The 21,165-nt window shown below is 41.2% G+C and overlaps 1 protein-coding gene and 1 long non-coding RNA gene across 11 annotated transcripts in view; one reads left to right on the forward strand and one right to left on the reverse strand.

Moving 5' to 3' along the window:
* The window catches only part of TENM2 (teneurin transmembrane protein 2), a 3,953,434-nt gene that overhangs the window by 2,431,693 nt on the left and 1,500,576 nt on the right, over window positions 1–21,165 (forward strand). The gene's annotated exons all lie outside the window — the stretch shown is intronic.
* LOC107974966 (uncharacterized) lies at window positions 5,703–12,538 on the reverse strand. The gene is made up of 4 exons (XR_001718140.3): window positions 12,446–12,538; window positions 10,611–10,707; window positions 7,588–7,683; window positions 5,703–5,806 (listed from the first exon to the last, which is right to left on the reverse strand). It is a non-coding gene; the product is annotated as an uncharacterized LOC107974966 (long non-coding RNA).

Genomic DNA, 21,165 nt, shown 5'->3' on the forward strand with positions numbered 1-21,165 from the left:
AGATAACACACATATTATTTTAATGAAAGCAATGACTTCATTTTCGCCCCTTAAGCATTTGAAATAAATATGTTTTCTAATATATAATATATATTTATACATATGGAACTATCTTGGAAACTGACATAATTATAAGTCTTTTAATAGAAAGCTTGCTGTTAATTTACATCTTGAATATAGAGTAGTTTTAGAAATGACTTCAAAAGAACAGTGAATTTTAAATGGCAGTAAGAGAAAGAAGCACACAGAATTATGTTGGCTCCTTCTCTCATCAGATTTAGGCTGTTTTCTTTGTTATCACAGAGCTATTCTCTTGTATGTTTTCTGACAGTTGGCTCCCAACCCCATCTAATTTTATCAATCAGAGATTTAGAAACAATTATGTAATCCATTTAAACATTTTACCATTTACAATCTACTGTGAATTATTGAATCAGTTATTCAAAGTGGATTTGTCCTAGCTGTGGTTGAAATGTGAATGAGTGCACATTACAGAAGAATTAGGAAGAGCTGGACATGCACACCATTATATGGCTCTGGTAGGATGCCACAGTGTAGGTATCAGATATCAGTGGGCACCTGTGGGCAGATAATTCTGTAGGGAGGACTGTAGCAATGACTGCCCAGAGAGAGGTGAGAGGGCACCAAATAAAATGTTTGTCCAATTTGCATTTTGACATGGGCACTAGTTCTGCTCTCAAAGTAAAATAATAAATAAATAAATAAAGCTGAGATTCTTGAAGCCAATCTCTAGGATTGCAGAAACGGTATCTCACTGGTGGTGCCTAGGGAAGTGTATTTTAATAAACATGCTTGTCGATTTAGATGCAGGTGGTCCAAAGTCTACAGCCTGAGAAACAGAGATGACCTAAAGACAAAAGGAAATTCATGTCTTCTGCCCTAGTTCTACCCGTTACAGTTAACCACCATCTGGTCTGAATTATTGCTACAGAATAAGATATGATTGAAAGATTTACACAGTGTGATTTGCTATGCTAGAAGACTCACTAGAAATATCGTAGGTTTTGCCTGATTCCTCACAGTTCTTGAACACATCGTAGGGTATTTTTGGTGGGAGTGTGTTTTCAGGGAGAATCTACTTTTGAAAGTTGAGGGCATTATTGGAATCAGAGTCAGATAAGGGGGAGGCTAATTGGTGGTTTTCCAGAGCACAACTCTATAAGGGACACTAAGATATCACCACAGGTACAATGAGATGGATAATATTGTATTTTCCAGAAATTCTCTCTGAAAGAAATAATTCAATTAGATGCTTGAGGATTGGGAGTGCAGAGCAGGTGAGATCCCTGAAGTAAATGCTTTGGGAACAATGGCAGATCCCTCAATCCCATTCCAAGAAAGGAAGTTCTGGTTAACTGAAAGGTTTTTGCTTTGTTGAGTGGGTCATCAGACATTGAGACTAAAGCTAAGTCTCTTGGGACAATAGAGCGATAATTTTCTACGTGTTACATACCTTGCAACAGACAAGTCCAGTTTCCAGGATGCTTTGAGCTCCTCAGGGAGCAATAAACATGTAATTAATTTTCTTCATTCATCAAATATATTTTAACCATCTCTGACATGTTAGAGAATTTTAAAAAATTAAAAAGACAGTTTCTTGCTCCCAAGCATTTACAGGCTACTATTTGGAAAACAGACATGCACACAAAGATATCCCATGGCAAGAGTATTGTTTTAAAGGTACAGTAGAAGCCCAGAGAAAGCCAAGGTTGTGCCTCGGGGCATCTGAGAAAGCTTTCAACAGTAAAATGTGAGCTGACGATAGAAGTCTGACAAGGCAAGACAGGGCACTTTGAGTAGCAGGAACAGCATATGCAAGGGCAAGGTGCTGTATTTAAAAAAATATGCTCAGGAGATGGCTAAAGCTTTCTGAGAGTGAAAGAGAATGTGAGAGAAGAGCTGGACAGCTGGACAGTGCTTGAACTAAACCTAATCTTCATGCTAAGAAGTTGAGATTGTTCATCACCTAGTTCTATAGATGACCATAGATCTGTGTTTTAACAGGTTTTTTTCAGGAGCACTTTACTAAAATTGAAATACTCGATGGTCAATGCTTAGAAGCCTTTAAGGTGTTTTGAGCTGGATAATTCCATGGCCACACTGGCATGCAAGTTTCTTCTGAGACACAGTGAATGATGAAATGAAAGTGGGAAGACTGTATGCGGAAAAGTTTAGTAACAATTGGAAGTCCAGACAAGAGATGATATGGTTCTCAACTAGGTAAGTCATAAAGATGATTGAAAGAAAGAGATGAAGAAGGGAATAGACTGGAGAGAAATCAAGAGGCTAAGGAACCAGGAAGGTTGGCCACTGTGTCAAAGTGTTTCTTACTAAGTTACCAGTTTTTGGCTTTATTCTTTTTTTTGGCTGGCAATGTAGTTTTGGAGAAGGGTCAGATTAGTTTTGGTAATGTTGAATAGAATAAACACTCCTAAAATGGATTAGACCTCTATTAAATCATTGAACATATATTTAACTAATAATGTCTCAATGTTAAATTCTAAGTGAAAAAACTGCTTATTATCATCCACTTTAATTCTGTCCATAAGAGTCACTGGGCAAGGAAAGCTACTAAGAAAGAAACAGTTGGGGGTTCTTTTTTGGACTGCAAAAGCAGGTAATTTTGGAGACAGATACATCTTATGGACCAAGCTTCAGGTTCTCCTCATGGAGACAAAGCACATTTCAATAGCCCAAGAGCAGTTCTCCATTGCAAGAGTTGCTATTTCTGGAAATAAGAGGACATTGAAGCCAGGAGCATTTACAAAAGAGGTAAAATGGGAACCAGGAGAATCTTGATAAAATGGAACACATTCTCTGCTCCATAAGCCTTCTCAAACTCTCTCTAGAAGACTCCTGATGAGAAGCTCTCCTGCCACTCTTTTTTTTTTTTTTTTTGAGACAGAGCCTCGCTCTGTCACCCAGGCTGGAGTGCAGTGGCACGATCTCGGCTCACTGCAAGGTCCGCCTCCTGGGTTCACGCCATTCTCCTGCCTCAGCCCCCCGAGTAGCTGGGACTACAGGTGCCCGCCACCACGCCCGGCTAATTTTTTTGTATTTTTAGTAGAGACGGGGTTTCACCGTGGTAGCCAGGATGGTCTCGATCTCCTGACCTCGTGATCCACCCGCCTTGGCCTCCCAAAGTGCTGGGATTACAGGCTTGAGCCATCGCGCCCGGCTTCTCCTGTCACTCTTAATTTTTGTTCACAGGACATCTCAGAGTTGTAATGAATTAACTGTGATGTAATATTTTGAAAATATATTCCTCCCCGTCTAAATCATAAACTCAATGAGGATAGAAATTAGAATTTATTTTTTGTTGACAGCTCTGTCAGTCAGGGTTCAATCAGAGAAGCGGAACCACTTAGACAATACTTACATGTGATACTAAGGGTTTTACTATAGGCATTTGACATCGTGTCATGTGGGAGCTGGTGAAGAAGTCTCTGTAGGGCTCTTTCTTCATGTCTGATACTGGAACTTAAAGCCCACAGGCAGGCAGGCAAGGAAGAAAAGATGGCTGTCAAATGGTAGAGGTGAAAAGGAGGCCAGGGCCCATGGCATGAGCTAAAACTCCACACGTATGACCTGAAGCCCATGTCAGTTCTTGTTTCCTCTGACTTTCATGGTGTGGATGTCCTGCAGAAACCAGGGTGCTTTTTCATGGAGCTGGACCCACATTTTTGGTTTCTGAGTCAAAGAAGTTTAAGGAAGATCCAGGGGAAGGTGGAGCCCAGGCCCACCTGCTAACTCACGTCAATGCGGTAAGTTAGCAGATTCTTAACAATGTTTGTGAGTTACAAAATGTCTGTTGCTCCACTTCCACCCCACAACATCTCCCACAAGACATGTCTGTGGTAGCCCACCCTAACCAGGAATATCTAGAAAATGGAATTCTGGGAAATGTAGTTCAGAGCAGCTAAGTTGCTCCATTACAAAGTTGCCACAATAGCTATATCTTCAGCACTTTCACAGTGCCTAGGATGAAATAACTTTATTAATCCTTTATTGCCTTGTACAGTGGAGTCCAATGTTAAATGAGAAAACACATACAACTCTATCTCACTCTCACTCTTTCTCTCTCTCACACACACACACCCTTTTTTCCTCTTTAAAATGTGTAAAGTGTAGGTAATGAATTAGTTGTAACGGCACTGTCCTAGTTTCCAGGCTATAAACTCATCACTGTAATAACTACAAAGCCTCTACAGTAATGGCATATGAGTAGGAATTTGTGAGATGAAATTTTTGGCAGTTCATTAGTAAATTCGGGTTTTGCCTCAGCCTTAGGGAACAGAAGGGATCCCAGAAGGTACAGCAATCAGCAGATGAACTAACCCTCCCCTCAATAATGTGCAATGCTATTTTAAAAGAATTAAACAATGAGAAATAAAGCCTGGGAAATGAAATAATAGCTCATTAAAAATAATCTTTTTGAGTTATGTGGGATGGGAGAGAATACATTCTAATCATCACCATAATTCAAATATGTGGTAGTTTCAAAGGAATTTTATTGTGTGTTCCCCTGAAGTCCTTTAACACTGGTTAGCTAAATGCTTCAAGGTCTGTGCTGTGCTTTAATCCATCTTTGTGTCCCTGGCACTAATCAGAGTGCCAGCGTGTCTTAATACTTGAAAATATTTGTTGGAAAAATAAATGAGAGAACAAACTAAGAGCATTTAATAAAAGACATGGAAAATATTTACTCCACAAGTTTTATATGACCTGGAGAAGAGGCTGAAATTGACAGAGACGTGAATTGTAGGCAGAATGCCACTAAATAAGGGGTTCTTGGCCGGGCGCAGTGGCTCATGCCTGTAATCCCAGCACTTTGGGAGCCCGAGGCGGGCGGATCACGAGGTCAGGAGATCGAGACCATCCTGGCCAACATGGTGAAACCCCATCTCTACTAAAAATACAAAAATTAGCTGGGCATAGTGGCGCGTGCCTGTAATCCTAGCTACTCAGGAGGCTGAGGCAGGAGAATCGCTTGAACCAGGGAGTCGGAGGTTGCAGTGAGCCGAGATCGTGCCACTGCACTCCAGCCTGGCGACAGAGCAAGACTCTGTCTCAAATAATAATAATAATAATAATAGGTTCTCGTTGAGGTGTCAGACTGGCCTGGGTGTATTGGTTCCTCCTCCAAAGTCAACCCTAAGAAAACTATAAAATCTAGAGGAAAGCATGGATTTGAGGAATGAAAAATGAAAAGCCAGAGGATCCACGAAGAGTCTAAGGTCTGTTTTGCCAGTTAGTGAGTTTTGAATTGGTGATGTGTAACATATAGCACAGAGGTTCAGGTAGAAGCCATGAGGGCATAGGTTGTAAGATGCCCTTTAGCTTTGCTCCTGCCCTTTTCTCCTCAGAAGTTGGATGCAATACCCTAGGCCTCCAATTCTGGAAAGGAGCAGAGATAAGATCAGGGCTATGCGAGAGCCATGTTGGTATGAGTGGACACAGAACCTGCAGGCTAGGCAGACACACCCAGCCATTCACTTCTCCACCCTCCAGCCACCAGCAATGGAAGATGAGGAGCCCTGTCTCCTCTCAGTGCTGCTGCAGCACAAGGTTAAGGGTGAAACAATGATCAGAGGAGGAGCTTGGTTGATTAGAAATGAATAGGAGCATTTAGCCGTCTTTTTATTGTTTTCGGAGCTCTGTGCCCAAGGGCTTTTCCCCTTCGATATTTCTATATTCTTCTGGAAGCACACCAACCACAGCTTTCAGCCCTCCTGTTACAGACTCCAGACAGAGTAGCAGGTTCCCCATGATGTGAATTCACAGGCTAAAATAGCAAGACATTTGAGGAGGACAGTTATTAGCAAACAAAGGCCACAAAGGTGAAATGTATATCATCTGATGTAGAATAATTGGAAGATACAAAAAAGAATTTAAAATAAGAAAAAAAATAAAATAAGCATAATAAATGTATTTACAAGTAAAGGAAGATGTTTGCAATGTAAAGAATGAACAAAAAATCATAAAAAGAGCCAAATGGTACAAGAATGAAAAATGTCAGAAATAACTCAGTAGTTAGAACAAATATTAGAATATGTAGAGATTAAAAGTAGAAGATTAGATGAATGAACTATTGCAGAAGGCAGCAAGAACAAAATAAAGGTGGAAGATATAAAGGATTCAGTAGCTGGAAATTTTGGAAAATAAAAATACCAATATCTGAGAATAGAAATCCTAGAAAGTGGAAGAAAAAAGAAAACAGGAAATATCTGAAGAAATAATTAAGATATGTTTTCTAGAGTTAAAAAAATGTTGAAAGATGTCAGATTGAAGAGGCTCAAATTGGAAGAAATAAGGCTAACGTGATACTATAGTGAATGTTAAGGGTAAATAAACTTTCAGAAAAAACAAATCACCTACAAAATAATAAAAATTAGACTGGCATTGGCCTTTTTAACAGCAAATTTGGAAGCAAGAAGTTGAAGAAGTTAAGTTTCTCTAAAGGGGAAAAAAAAACCTGATACATCTAGCCAATCATCATTCAAATGTGAGGACAGGCTGGGCACGGTGGCTCATGCCTATAATCCCAGCGTTTTGGGAGGCTGAGGTGAGTAGATCACCTTAGGTCAGGATTTTGAAACCAGCCTGGCCAACATGGTAAAATCCCATCTCTACTAAAAAAAAAAATACAAAAATTAGGCTCGCGTGGTGGCACACACCTCTAGTCCCAGCTACTGGGGAGGCTGAGGCAGGAGAATCACTTGAACCCAGGGGCAGGGGTTGCACTGAGCCGAGATTGTGCCACTGCACTCCAGCCTGGACAACAGAGTGAGACTCCCTCTCAAATTAAAAAAAAAAAAAAAGGACATAATACACAATATTCTTAGACATATAGGGCCTAGAACTTTTCTCATATGGAGGCACATACTAGAAATATGCTTTAAAAAGGTACTCAGAAGAAAAAATAGTTCAGGAGAATTTGATAAGTGATATGGAAATGAGAGAAATGAAACAATTTGGTTCAATTTACGGTTTTAACAAATGCTTGAGTACATCAAAAGAAAAAGATAAAATATATTTATAACAATTAAGATCTAAAATATAGACAATAAAGGAGAACATAGATACTGATAAATGTGGGAAATTAATAAGACTAAATAGACTTTAGATGTGGTCTTAAGTTAAAGGCAGAAATCATGAATACGAATGTATGATATGTAATTTTTATATCTGAAGAACAAGACTTGTTTACATAGGGGAAAGTAACAAAGGAGAAGATGGCAAAAACGTGTAGAATATGTAAAAAGTCAAATAAAACAGCTGAAATGTCATAGTAATTAAAATAATTACAAATGAGAAATACAGCAAAGTCTCAGACTGCATTTTTAACAACAAGAAAAATGATCCAAAACAATGATTTTTGCATAAGGATAAGCTTAATACAAAAAGATTCAGAAATATTAAAAATAAAGGATGAAAAATATTGACCAAGTAAATAGGAACCAAAACTAAGATCGGATAGTACTCTTAATATTTAACAAAGTATAATTCGAAGAAAAAAGTACTGGTGTAATGAGTAGATTTGTTCGAGATTTTCCTCCGGGTTACCTAGGAGCCAGCTAGAATCAGCCTCTCATTCATCTTTTCTCCCAGGAGAAGAAACTGCATCTGAACTCAGATTCCCATGGGGCACATGGCCCCACCCTGAAAATTAGAAGAGATGTAATTACAGACAATTTGTGTAAAGAGTCATTATCTGTATCCAAAATGCCTGGCATCCACAGAATTGGTATCTATTTTCATCGATAAATTGGCAGCCATGTTTTCCCTGTAAAAAAGCTCAATAAGGGATTCAGTGCTGCCCCTGAAAACTAGACTCACCCTGTGGGGTCTTGTCCCTGCTATTCCTCTCTGTGGGATGACCAGAGGGTGGGGCAGCACTGAATCCCTTACTGAATCCCTCACTGAATCCTCTCCTTTTCTTTTATCTTGTAGATTCTTGGCTTTATGAGATGTCCATTTCTTCTTAACATTTACCAGATAATACTATACAATTTGTCCTGAGCACTGGTGTCATAGGGGAGCAGCCACTAAAGAACCTAACCTGACTGAGACAAAAAAGAGGATGGGCTGGGCGTGGTGGCTCAAGCCTGTAATCCCAGCACTTTGGGAAGCCAAGGCGGGTGGATCAGGAGGTCAAGAGATGGAGACCATCCTGGCCAACATGGTGAAACCCTGTCTCTACCAAAAAAACAAGCGTGGTGGCAGGCGCCTGTCGTCCCAGCTACTGGGGAGGCTGAGGCAGGAGAATCGCTTGAACCTGGTAGGCAGAGGTTGCAGTGAGCCAATATCTCACCACTGCACTCCCACCTGGTGACAGAGCGAGACTCAGTTTCACTCGCGTCTGTGTGAAGAGACCACCAAACAGGCTGTGTGTGAGCAACAAGGCTGTTTATTTCACCTGGGTGCAGGCGGGCTGAGTCTGAAAAGAGAGTCAGCAAAGGGAGATGGGGTGGGGCCGTTTTATAAGATGTGGGTAGGTAAAGGAAAGAGGGGGGTTGTTCTCTGGCGGGCAGGGGTGGGGGTCACAAGGTGCTCACTGGGGGAGCTTTTGAGCCAGGATGAGCCAGGAGAAGGACTTTCACAAGATAATGTCATCAGTTAAGGCAGGAACAGGCCATTTTCACTTCTTTTGTGGTGGAATGTCATCAGTTAAGGCAGGAACCTGCCATCTGGATGTGTACGTGCAGGTCACAGGGGATATGATGGCTTAGCTTGGGCTCAGAGGCCTGACATTCCTGTCTTCTTATATTAATAAGAAAAAACGAAATAGTGGTAAAGCATTGGGGCAGCGAAAATTTTTTTTGGGGGTGGCATGGACAGATAATGGGCGATGTTCCTCAGGGCTGCTTGGAGCGGGATTAAGGGCGACATGGGAACCTAGAGTGGGAGAGATTAAGCTGAAGGAAGATTTTGTGGTGAGGGGTGATATTGTGGGGTTGTTAGAAGAAACATTTGTCATATAGAATTATTGGTGATGGCCTGGATATGGTTTTGTATGAATTGAAAAACTAAAGGGAATAAGAGGAGAAAAACAGATTAAGAGAAGGAAAAAAAAGGATTAAGAATTGGGAGGACCCAGGACATTCAATTAGACAGTGCCCAAGGGGGTTCAGCGTAATTACTTGCTTGGTTGGTAAGTTTTTGGGCTTTATCCAAGTTTTTGGGGTGCAGTTCAGGTGTGAGGAAGAAAATAGATTTTGGAAGTTATGAGAACTGTAGAGAGTGAGTTGAGCATAGTTTGTGATTTTAAGGGCCTCTGAAAGTATTAGGGCAGCGGCAGCCGCTGCATGCAGACTTGAGGGCTAGGCAAAACAGTAAGGGCAAGTTGTTTGGATAACAAGACTACAGGGCACGGTCCCAGTTCTTGTGTAAGAATTCCGACTGCACAGCCCTGCACTTCGGCTGAATCAGGGAGAACTAGGGTGGGGGCAGTCTCTAAAGCTGTCTTCAAGGAATGGAAAGAGGAGTGGGGAAAGGATTTAGAATCTATGGGGTCAGCTAGATTTCCTTTTGTGAGTTTATATAATGGTTTTGTTAGGATGGCAAAACCAGGTATCTAAAGTCAAAAGTATCCAACCATGCCTAGGAAGGAAAGGAGTTGTTGTTTTGTAGAAGGCGGGGTTTGAGAGATCAGTCAGACACGATTGGCAGGGAGAGCACGTGTGTTTTTATGAGAATTATGTCAAGATAGGTAACAGATGAGGAAGAAATTTGGGCTTGACTGAAGTAATGGGGGCTGTCTGTGAAGGCTTGCGGCAGTACAGCCCAGGTAATTTGCTGAGCCTGATGGGTGTCAGGGTCAGTCCAAGTGAAAGCAGAGAGAGGCTGGGATGAAGGGTGCAAAGGAATAGTAAAGAAAGCATGTTAGAGATCCAGAACAAAATAATGGGTTGTGGAGAGGGGTATTGAGGATAGGAGAGTATATGGGTTTGGCAGCACGGGTTGGATAGGCAAAACAATCTGGTTGATAAGGCTCAGATCCTGAACCAACCTGTAAGCCTTGTCTGGTTTTAGGACAGGTAAAATGGGGGAATTGTAAGGAGAGTTTATAGGCTTTAAAAGGCCATGCTGTGACAGGAGAGTGATAACAGGTTTTAATCCTTTTAAAGCGTGCTGTGGGATGGGATATTGGCATTGAATGGGGTAAGGGTGATTAGGTTTCAATGGGATGGTAAGGTGTGCATGATCAGTCACCAAGGAGGGAGTAGAGGTATCCTATACTTGTGGGTTAAGGTGGCGGGATACGAGAGGAGTATGTGAAGGAGGCTCTGAACTGGGGAAAAGGGCGGCAATGAGGTGTGGCTGTAGTCCAGGAACAGTCAGGGAAGCAGATAATTTAGTTGAAATGTCTTGGCCTAATAAGGGAACTGGGCAGGTGGGGATAACTAAAAAAGAGTGCTTAAAAGAATGTTGTCTAAGTTGGCACTAGAGTGGGGGAGTTTTAAGAGGTTTAGAAGCCTGGCCATCAATACCCACAACAGTTATGGAGGCAATGGAAACAGGCCCTTGAAAAGAAGGTAATGTGGAGTGGGTAGCCTCCGTATTGATTAAGAAGGGGACGGACTTACCCTCCACTGTAAGAGTTACTCAGAGCATCTGTGATGGTCCTGTAGGCTTCCGAGGCAATCAGGCAGTGTCACTCTTCAGCTGCTAAGCAGAGACGATCTGGGAAGGAATCAGTCAGAGAGCCTTGGGCCAGAGTTCCAGGGGCTCTGGAAGTGGCTGCCAGGTGAGTTGAACAGTCCGATTTTCATTGGGGTCCCACACAGATGGGACATGGCTTAGGAGGAATCCCAGGCTGTGGGCATTCCTTGGCCCAGTGGCCAGATTTCCGGCATGTGTAGCAAGCTCCTGGGGGAGGAGGTTCTGGAGGAACCCCTGGCAGCTGCGGTTCAGGCGTTTGGAGTTCTTGTGTGCTGGAGATGTGGCTGGGGTTTGTCTTACAGTGGAGGCAAGGAATTGCAACTCAGAAATACATTGCTACTTGGCTGCCTCTATTATTGTACACCTTGAAGGCAAGGTTAATTAAGTCCTGTTGTGGGGTTTGAGGGCCGGAATTTAATTTTTGGAGTTTTATTTCATGTCAGGAGCAGATTGGGTAATAAAATGTATATTGAGCATAAGACGGCCTTTTGACCTTTTAGGGTCTAGGGCTGTAAAGCATCTCAAGGTTGCTGCCAAATGAGCCATGAACTGGGCTGGGTTTTTCATATTTGATGAAAAAGAGCCTAAATGCTAACTGATTTTGGGAGAGGTCGGATAAAGAAAAAGGAGTATTAACCTTGAGTATACCTTTAGCTCCAGCCACCTTTTTAAGAGGAAATTGCTGGGCGGGTTGGGGAGGGCTAGTCACGGAATGAAACTGTAAGCTGGCCCAGGTGTGAGGAGGGGAGGTGATAAAAGGATTATAGGGTGGGGGAGCAGAGGCTGAGGAAGAATTGGGACCTGGCTCGGCCTGGCGAGGAGCAACCTGGGGTCGGGGGGAGAAGTCAGATGGGTCTGTAGAAAAGGAAGATTAGAAAGACTCAGTGACGCTTGGGGTTGGGACTGAGAGGACAGGTGGGAGGGAAAGAAGGAGGATTTGGGACGAGTCACATTGGGAACAGAGACTAGGGAGGGAACGATGTGTAAAAGAATGCCTGGACACCAGGCACCTCAGACCGTCTACCTATTTTATGATAAGAATTATCTAGATCTGTAGGATGGAAAAATCAAAAGTGCTGTTTTCTGGCTATTTGGAACCACTGTCAAGTTTGTATTGGGGTCAAGCGGCATTGTAGAAGAAAATAAGGCGTTTAGGTTTAGGTCAGCTATGAGTTGAAGAGGTTTTAAGTTCTTGAGAACACAGGCTAAGGGAGTACAAGGAGGAATGGAGGGTGGAAGGCTGCCCATAGTGAAGGAGGCAAGCCCAGAGAAAAGAGAGAGTAGAGACATGGAGAGATGGGGTGGGGGTACTTGCCCCCCAGGAAAGTGGAGAAGGAGTAGAGACATGGAGAAAAGGGGTTGGGGGGGTTCTTGCCCCCCAGAAAAGCGGAGAAGGGGTAGAGACATGGAGAGAAGGAGTCAGGGGGGTTCTTGCCTCCCAGAAAAGCGGTACTTGCTGCTAAGGGGGAAGGACCAAGGCAGGCGTCCCCGAGTGGTCAGACACCTTTGAAATGTGGGTAAATAATCAGGCAGGCATCCCCGCGTGATTAAACACCAAAGGAAGACTGTCTTCCCGTGTCCGTGACTGGTGCTGGAGTTTTGGGTCCACGGATAAAATGCGTCTCCTGTCTCTACGAGAAGAGGAAAGGAACTGAAATTAAGAGAAGGGAGAGATTGAAGTGTGGTGCCAAGATTGAAAGGAGAAAGAGGTTGAGGGAGAGTGAGAGGTTGGAGAAGAGAGTAAAAAAATGCTGCTTACCAGATTTAAAATTGGTGAGATGTTCCTTGGGCTGGTCGGTCTGAGGACCTGAGGTCGTAGGTGGATCTTTCTCATGGAGCAAAGAGCAGGAGGACAGGGGATTGATCTCCCAAGGGAGGTCCCCCGATCTGAGTCACGGCACCAAATTTCACTCGCGTCCATATGAAGAGACCACCAAACAGGCTTTGTGTGAGCAATAAGGCTGTTTATTTCACCTGGGTGCAGGTGGGCTGAGTCTGAAAAGAGAGTCAGCAAAGGGAGATAGAGGTGGGGCCGTTTTATAAGATGTGGGTAGGTAAAGGAAAGAGGGGGGTTGTTCTCTGGCAGGCAGGGATGGGGGTCACAAGGTGCTCAGTGGGGGAGCTTTTGAGCCAGGATGAGCCAGGAGAAGGAATTTCACAAGGTAATGTCATCATTTAAGGCAGGAACAGGCCATTTTCACTTCTTTTGTGGTGGAATGTCATCAGTTAAGGCAGGAACCTGCCATCTGGATGTGTACGTGCAGGTCACAGGGGATATGATGGCTTAGCTTGGGCTCAGAGGCCTGACACTCCGTCTCAAGATAAAAAAAAAAAAGATGTTTTAGGCTTGTTTAAGAATATTTGTGCAAGATGATACTACCTCTATGCATATGACATAATAAAGATGAGTGAAAACAAAATTTGACCTTTTAAAAAGATTTCAGTCATGCCAAAAGTGGTTGGTGGGGGGAGCCGAAGAGGACTGGAGGGGAGTGAGAGAAGAGGGGTGAAAGAATGAAGGAAGGAGGTAGGGACATTTTGTAGACAATCTAAGAACACAATAAAGAAGAGAACTACAGAAAAAACATATTTTTTTAATAAGTTAGATTATTATAAACTCTTCTCACCTATTATATTTAAAACATAAATTTATATTTTAAATGTGTAAATTCTCAGAAATATCTAAAATACCAGAATTGATGGAAAGTGGAATGAACCAGGAAATAGCATATTTAAAATTTGAAATGGCAATAAAAGATTCCTCTTTCCAGAAAACATCAGACCCATATGGCTCTACAGGCAAGTTCTAGGCAACTTTCAAGAAAGTTAATTTTTATTTTAAGGTATTTTTCTATCCCCAATTAAAAAAAAATGGGCAAAAGTTGTCCAACTGAGTTTATGTGGCTAAATGTGATGTTGTTTGCAATACCAGGAGAAAGTACAGAAGAAATTTAAATTACATATATGCTTTTACTTATGAACGTAGATACCCACCTGAAGAAAATCTAGCCAACTGAATCTGATCGAGTATCTAAAACATTAATGAATTGTTATTACAAACTGCAAGAATAGTTCAACCTCAGATTGCTCCTATAAGAAGAAAGACTAACACGGCTTAATCCGTGTTTCTCAAACGTAGCTTTAGAATCTTATTGGAGAGCTTATTAAAATTAAATTAGTTGGCTCCCCTCCCCAGAGATGCTGATTCAGTAGAATCACGGAATAGAACTGTGGAATCTGTATTTTTTTCTCTCTCTCTCTTTTTCTTTCTTTCTTTCTTTTTTTTTTCTTCCTTTCTTTCTTTCTTTCTTTCCTTCTTTCCTTCTTTCCTTCCTTCCTTCCTTTCCTTTCCTTTCCCTTTCTTTCTTTCTCTCTCTCTTTCCTTCCTTCCTTCCCTCTCTCTCTCTTTCCTTCCTTCCTTCCCTCTCTCTCTTTCTTTCCTTCCTTCCTTCCCTTTCTTTCTCTCTCTCTCTTTCTTTCTTTCTTTCCTTTCTTTCTTTCCTTCCTTTCTCTCTCTCTCTTTCTCTCTTTTTTTCTTCAGAGTCTCACACTGTTGCCCAGGCTGGAGTGCAGTGGTGCGATCTCGGCTCACTGCAAGCTTCGTCTCCTGGGCTCACGCCATTCTCCTGCCTCAGCCCCCCCGAGTAGCTGGGACTACAGGCACCCGCCACCATGCTCAGCTAATTTTTTTGTATTTTTAGTAGAGACGGGGTTTCACCGTGTTAGCCAGGATGGTCTCGATCTCCTGACCTTGTGATCTGCCCGCCTCAGCATCCCAAAGTGCTGGTATTACAGGCGTAAGCCACCCCACCCAGTGGAACCTGTATTTCTAACAAGTTCCTAGGAGGTGCTGATGCTGCTGTTCTGAGGACCACACATGACAGATGCATGGACTGAAGAGAATGAATGCTTTTGATGCTGCTATGTGCACCGCCCTGTATCACATTCCTACTATGTGCCAGACACTGTGCCAATCACTTTACATGCATTATATCCTTTCATTTATTTATCACAACAACCCCATTTTACTTCATTTGTGGACAAATTGAAACCTAGAAGTGTTAAATTACTTGCCAAGACACACAGCTTTTCAGTGGTGGGACTGGGGTTCAAATCTAGGTTCTTCTCAGTTCAAAGCCCACACTCTTGTCCACTCTGCTACATAGTCTTTCTTTTGCTAACCACAGGAAGATGCAAGGGAAGACTGCTATGATTCTATCCACTTTATATTAAGCTGTGGAGATGAGTAAATAACTTTCTCATGCCTCCCCTTCTGGAAGGGCTCAGTCCAAATGCCTCTCCACTCTGCAGCTTTACCAAATCAAATCCCATTTGCATCACCTGCTCCCTCCTGGATACCCACAGCACAGCTGCAGCTCTTGGGACACTGATGACATCACAGTGGATCTATTTGTTTAAACAGTTGCTATCTCATTATTAAAATTAAGGAAAAAATGATTTTCTGGGCCTGGCGCGGTGGCTCATGCCTGTAATTCCAGCATTTTGGGAGGCTAAGGGGGGGGTGGATCACCGAGGCCAGGAGTTCAAAACCAGCCTGGCCAACATGGTGAAACCCTCTCTCTACTAAAAATGCAAAAATTAACCAGGCATGGTCGTGGGCACCTGTAATCCCAGCTACTCTGGAGGCTGAGGCAGAAGAATTGCTTGAACTCGGGAGGCAGAGGTTGCAGTGAGCCGAGATCACATGACTGCACTCCAGCCTGGGAGACAGAGTGAGACACCATTTCAAAAAAAAAAAAAAAAAAATTTCCTAATTGAGGCAGAAAAATCATTTGAGAGGGTTCAACACCTATAAATGATTTAATAAGAAACTCAGAAAACAAGGACTGCAAGGAAACTTTCTTATTCTGTTAAAGATTATATATTAAAACAACAAATAGTTTACTTAATAAAAAAGCTCTAGTTGATTTCTTTTTAAAACTGGAAACAAGAGAAACACACCCATTGTCTACTCTAACATGGTATTGGAAGATCTGAATAGTGCTGTAAGGAAAGAAAAATAACTAGGAAATTAAGGTTTCAGAACAGAGGCTCTTATTATTTGTAGTGTATATTATCAATCAACAGACAAACTATTAAAATGAATAAGAACATTCAGCAAATTTTCTAGATTAAAAAAGAGTGGGCATTTTATCACCAACAATGACTTAGTAGAAAATAAAATAACTTAGTGATACGGTGTGGCTGGGTCCCCACCCAAATCTCATCTTGAATTGCAGTTCCCATAATCCTCACATGTAGAGGGAGAGACCATGTCAGAGGTGATTGGATCATGGGGGCGGTTTCCCCATGCTGTTCTCATGATAGTGAGTTCTTATGAGATCTGATGTTTTATAAGAAGCTCTTCCCCCTTTGCTTCTCTGTCGCCTGCCACCATGTAAGATGTGCCTCTTTCTATTCTGCCATGATTGTAAGTTTCCCGTGGCCTCCCCAGCCATATGGAACTGAACCTCTTTCCTTTATAAATTACCCAGTCTCAGGTATTTCTTTGTGAAAATTGACTAATACATTTAGATTCCATTCACAATAGAAATAAGAAATAGAAAGTATCTAGGCATTACTCTAAGCAAGGCTACTCATACCACCCATGGAAAACATTTTAAAATTATAATAAAGAACAAAGAAGATAATGAGAAGTAAATGAGTGATACAGCATGCTTTTGGATGATAGAAAATTATACAATGTCAATTATTCTCAAATTAGCTAACTCAGTGCAATCCCAGTTAAAGTTCTCATTGGATATTTTGAGAAACTTGTTGAATTTTTCTACATTTAAAAGGAAAAAGTAAAAAGGCATTACATAGCTAAATCAATAATGAAAAAGAAGAATAAAGAAAAAGAGCTTGCTGTCTCAGATGTCAGACATGCTTCAAAGCCAAATCATTGTGTTACTGGACCAAGAATGTATAAATAAACTAATAGAAGAGGAGAATTCAGAGATAGACACTTGATATACAATATACATATTTCAAATAATCATAAATCAATGAAAAGGAGTAGATGATTTAGTTGATTCTGTTGGGAATCTGCCTCCATGGCAGCATATGCCAAGAGAATTTCTATTAATAGATGAATTAAAGACCGAGTGTGGAAGGTAAAAGCTAGAGGTTAATAAAAGACGATATTGGAGAATAGTATCTTTATAATCTAGTAGCAGAAAAAGGTTTCTTAATCCAAACCCCAAACACAAAAATCATAAAAACCTAAAAAGGAATGAAGTTGATCACATCAAAATCAAGAATCTGTTCAAAAAACAGCACCATGAATAAAGTTAATAAAATGAGAGAAGATCTTTGAAATGTATACACCTGACAAGGGACTGATATCTGGAATCATTAAGACATTCCTACAAATCAACAAAAAGACTGCAGCTCTAAGGAAAGCTGGGAAAGGATAACAGTTTCCACAAGTGGAATTTATTTCTAATAAATTAACAAAAAATTACAATGTTGGAAATTTCAAATGGTAGTGGGGTGGAGATTGTTACCACTCCTCTGAAGAGCAATGGGCAGTTCTTATTCAAATTCAGTGTATAAATGTTCGGTATATAGCATACATGTATATATATATATTCAGTATGCAGCATATATGTATAAATATTCATCATGTATATACTGTATGTGTGTGTGTGAATGCAAACATATACTTTCACCAAGCAATTGCAGTGCTGAGTTTATGCTCTGAAGATTTTCCCAACCAAATAATGAGGCATGTTTAGAAGCATACTCATCACAATATTGGAAATTAAGTATCTATTCCAATCCAAGTATCTATCTCTGAGCATCAGACAGGTGTCCAGTGGTGGATTTAATCCATGAAGCACAACGAAGGCATTAAAGAACCCATAAAAAAGGCCAGGCATTGCGGCTCATGCCTATAATCGCAGTACTTTGGGAGGCTGAGGGGGGTCATTTGAGCTCAGGAATTCAAAAACTGCCTGGGCAGCATGGTGAGATTCCATCTCTGCAAAAATATACAAAAATTATCTGGGCATGGTGGCACATGCCTGTAGTCCTAGCTACCTGGGGGGCTGAGGTAGGAGGACTGCTTGAGCCCAGGGGGTCTCAAGCCTGCACTCCAGCCTGGGTGACAGAGTGTGACCCTGTCTCAAAAACAACAACAACAACAAAAACCTCATAGAACAGTACATAGAACAGTAGTATTGACTGGGTGACACACAGACAGATAGATGGATTACAAACGTTGGTCTAAATATAAAAGTGAGAGACATAACATTATCCATTACTTGTTTAAATACATTCAGATATATGTAGACAAAAATAACATTATACAGATTATATTAGACTATGGTTGCTGAGCTTAAAAAATAAAAATGCAGGATGCTGAGTTATATGTGAGTTTCAGAGTAACAATGAATAACTTTTTGTATAAGTATGTGCTAAGTATTATTATAAGCACAGTCCATACAGTATTTGATACATACTTACACTAAAACATTATTCATAGTTTCTCTGAAATTCAAGTTTAACTGAGTCCTGTATTTAATCTGCCAACTCTACACCAAACAAAAGATACATGAACCTGTTAGAAGCGTTGCCTTTTAAGGGTAGGGAGCAGAATGGTATTGGAAAATGCAGATAAAATGGGTGAAATAAAACAGATAAACAAAAATAAATAAAAACAAAAGAGGGCCACAGACAGCTCAATGGTGATAAAGTGCCATGCACTGAACATAATTAACTTCACTAGCTGTTTCTAAGTGTAACAAGGGAGAAAAGAGGCAGAGTGATTCTTGGAGAAAAGAAGGAAAAAGGAAAGGAAAAAAAGCCACAATTTATAAGAGCTTCATTAAAAATATATTGAGAAATATCATGGCGTGGAACTGACTTATAAGTGATATTCCCTAGTAAATTGCAAAGTGACCTTTTGGATTGGGGAATAACTAATTATTTTTAGATAAACGAAACCCACATTTTTATTTTCTTCCTGATATTTTCATCTTTAGTGAATAAAAATGTTTAATGAACATTCAGTGCATTAAAATGATAAGTTCAGGGTTATTGTGTAATAAAAACATATTTGAAATACCATACCATGTTTTCACACACAAGGGAAAATGCATATACAAAATAATTACTTGAGCAGCAAAGAAAGTTAGATCCTAACATGTTTTGGTCTCCTCCGGCAGTTGCCAGAGAAAAATGCCCTCAGTCAAGATAAACAACGCTCTTGAATCATGAAGTCCTGAACCCATCATAAGCCCTGTATTTTTGCAGCAAAGTCAGCCTTATCATCTCATGTGACCCCAGACAAACATTTTCCTCTGGCTCAACATGACAGTCAAAACACTGATATTAGTACCTTGCAAATCTGAAGCAATGTGCAAATCACGTTGGATTAACAAGCTCTTAGGAGTAGCCAAATTCAAACAAGCGAGTTCACTCAAGCAGGAGATCCAGGTGAGAAAACTGCAGAATTCCTGACCTGATTTTTCTTTTTTCTTTTTTGAGACAGCTCTGTCATCCAGGCTAGAGTGCAGTGGCATGATCTTGGCTCACTGCAGCCTCAACCTCCTGGGCTCAAGGGATCCTCCTGCCTCAGCCTCCTGGGTAGCTGGGACCACATGTGCACACCACCACACCTGGCTAATTTAAAAAAATTTTTTGTAGACACAGGATCTTGCCGTGTTGCCGAGGCCGGTATTGAAATCCTAGGCTCAAGCAGTCCTCCCACCTCGGCCTCCTACCTGGGATTACAGGCATCAGCCATCACGCCTTGCCCTAGCCGGACTTGTGTTTGTGTAATTAAAAAATAGTTGGTTATGGAAAGTATCTGCTTTTTTTTATTTCTTTTCTTTCTTTTTTTTTTTCTTTTTTTTTTTTTTTTTTTTTTTTTTCAGTGAGACAGAGTCTTCCTCTGTCGGCCAGGCTAGAGTGCAGTGGCATGATCTTGGCTCACTGCAACCTCTGCCTCCCAGGCTCAAGCAATTCTCCTGCCTCAGCCTCCCGAGGAGCTGGAATTACAGGCTAGTGCCACCACGCCTGGCTAATTTTTGTATTTTTAGTAGAGATGGGGTTTCACCATGTTGACCAGGCTGGTCTTGAACTCCTGACCTCAGGTGATCCGCCCACCTCAGCCTCCCAAAGTGCTGGGATTACAGGCGTGAACCACCGCGCCTGGCCAGTATCTCCTCACTCTTAACAAATTGATGAAATGTTGGCATCAGACAGGAATGAGAGAAAAATCCATAGTCCTGAAAACCCAGGTCCTCAAATCCCACGTGTTCATGCCCATAGAGTGCCAATCTCCTTTGTCTTAGTTAATTCTTCTTCTTCATTAAAAAAAAAAAAATCTTACTAATTGTTCTCAACTCTCTGGATAGAGAGTTGCCCTTCAAAATCAGATTAGTCAATGTTGGCACAGCATTGTTTCTTGCTTTAGGATACAGTTCTTCATTTTCTGTACAGTTTATCTGTTTTCCCACCTCTTTGCCAGGTCTGTTCCTAGAACACAAGAGTCTTTCCTTGATTTATGCTCTTGAATTTATCACTAAAGTGTTCGACAATCCCAAGGACAAAACCCAGCAATATTATTCTGGGAACCAAGAAGATTTTTTGAGCCAACTTCATATTTTCATAATAAGCAATTACATGGCCCTCTGTGATTTGGGTCAGATTATTCACCTTTCAGAGTTTAGTGACTATAGTATGGGATGTGAAGTAATGATACTGAGTGCTTTGAAATCTGAGTTCTGATGGTCAATGGCTGCATAAATTTGGCATGCTTCTTTTTTATTTTAAGTTCCAGGATACATGTGCAAAATGTGCAGGTTTGTTACACAGGTAAACATGTGCCATGGTGGTTTGCTGCACCCATCAACCCATCACCTAGATATTAAGCCCAGCATGCATTTGCTATTTTTCCTGATGCTTTCCCTCCCCCACCACCCCCAATAGCCCCCAGTATGTGTTGTTCCCCTCCCTGAGTCCATGTGTTCTCATTGTTCAGCACCCACTTATAAGTGAGAACATATGGTGTTTGGTTTTCTGTTCCCGTATTAGTTTGCTGAGGATAATGACTTCCAGCTCCATCCATGTCTCTGCAAAGAACATGAGCTCATTCCTTTTTATGGCTGCATAGTATTCTATGGTATATATGTATCACATTTTCTTTATCCAGTCTAATATTGATGGGCATTTGGGTTGATTGCATGTCTTTGCTATTGTGAATGGTGCTGCAGTGAACATACACATGCATGCATCTTTATAATAGAATGATTTATATTCCTTTGGATAGATACAAATAATGGGATTGCTAGGTCAAAATGTATTTCTGGTTCTAGGTCTTTGAGGAATCGCCACACTGTCTTCCACAATGATTGAATTAATTTACATTTCCACCAACAGTATAAAAGTGTTCCTATTTCTCCACAGCCTCGCCAGCATCTGTTGTTTCTTGACTTGTTAATAATCGCCATTCTGACTGGCATGAGATGG

The sequence above is a fragment of the Pan troglodytes genome, chromosome 4 (assembly GCF_028858775.2).
Source record: "Pan troglodytes isolate AG18354 chromosome 4, NHGRI_mPanTro3-v2.0_pri, whole genome shotgun sequence".
In the NCBI taxonomy this organism is placed as follows: Eukaryota; Metazoa; Chordata; class Mammalia; order Primates; family Hominidae; genus Pan; species Pan troglodytes.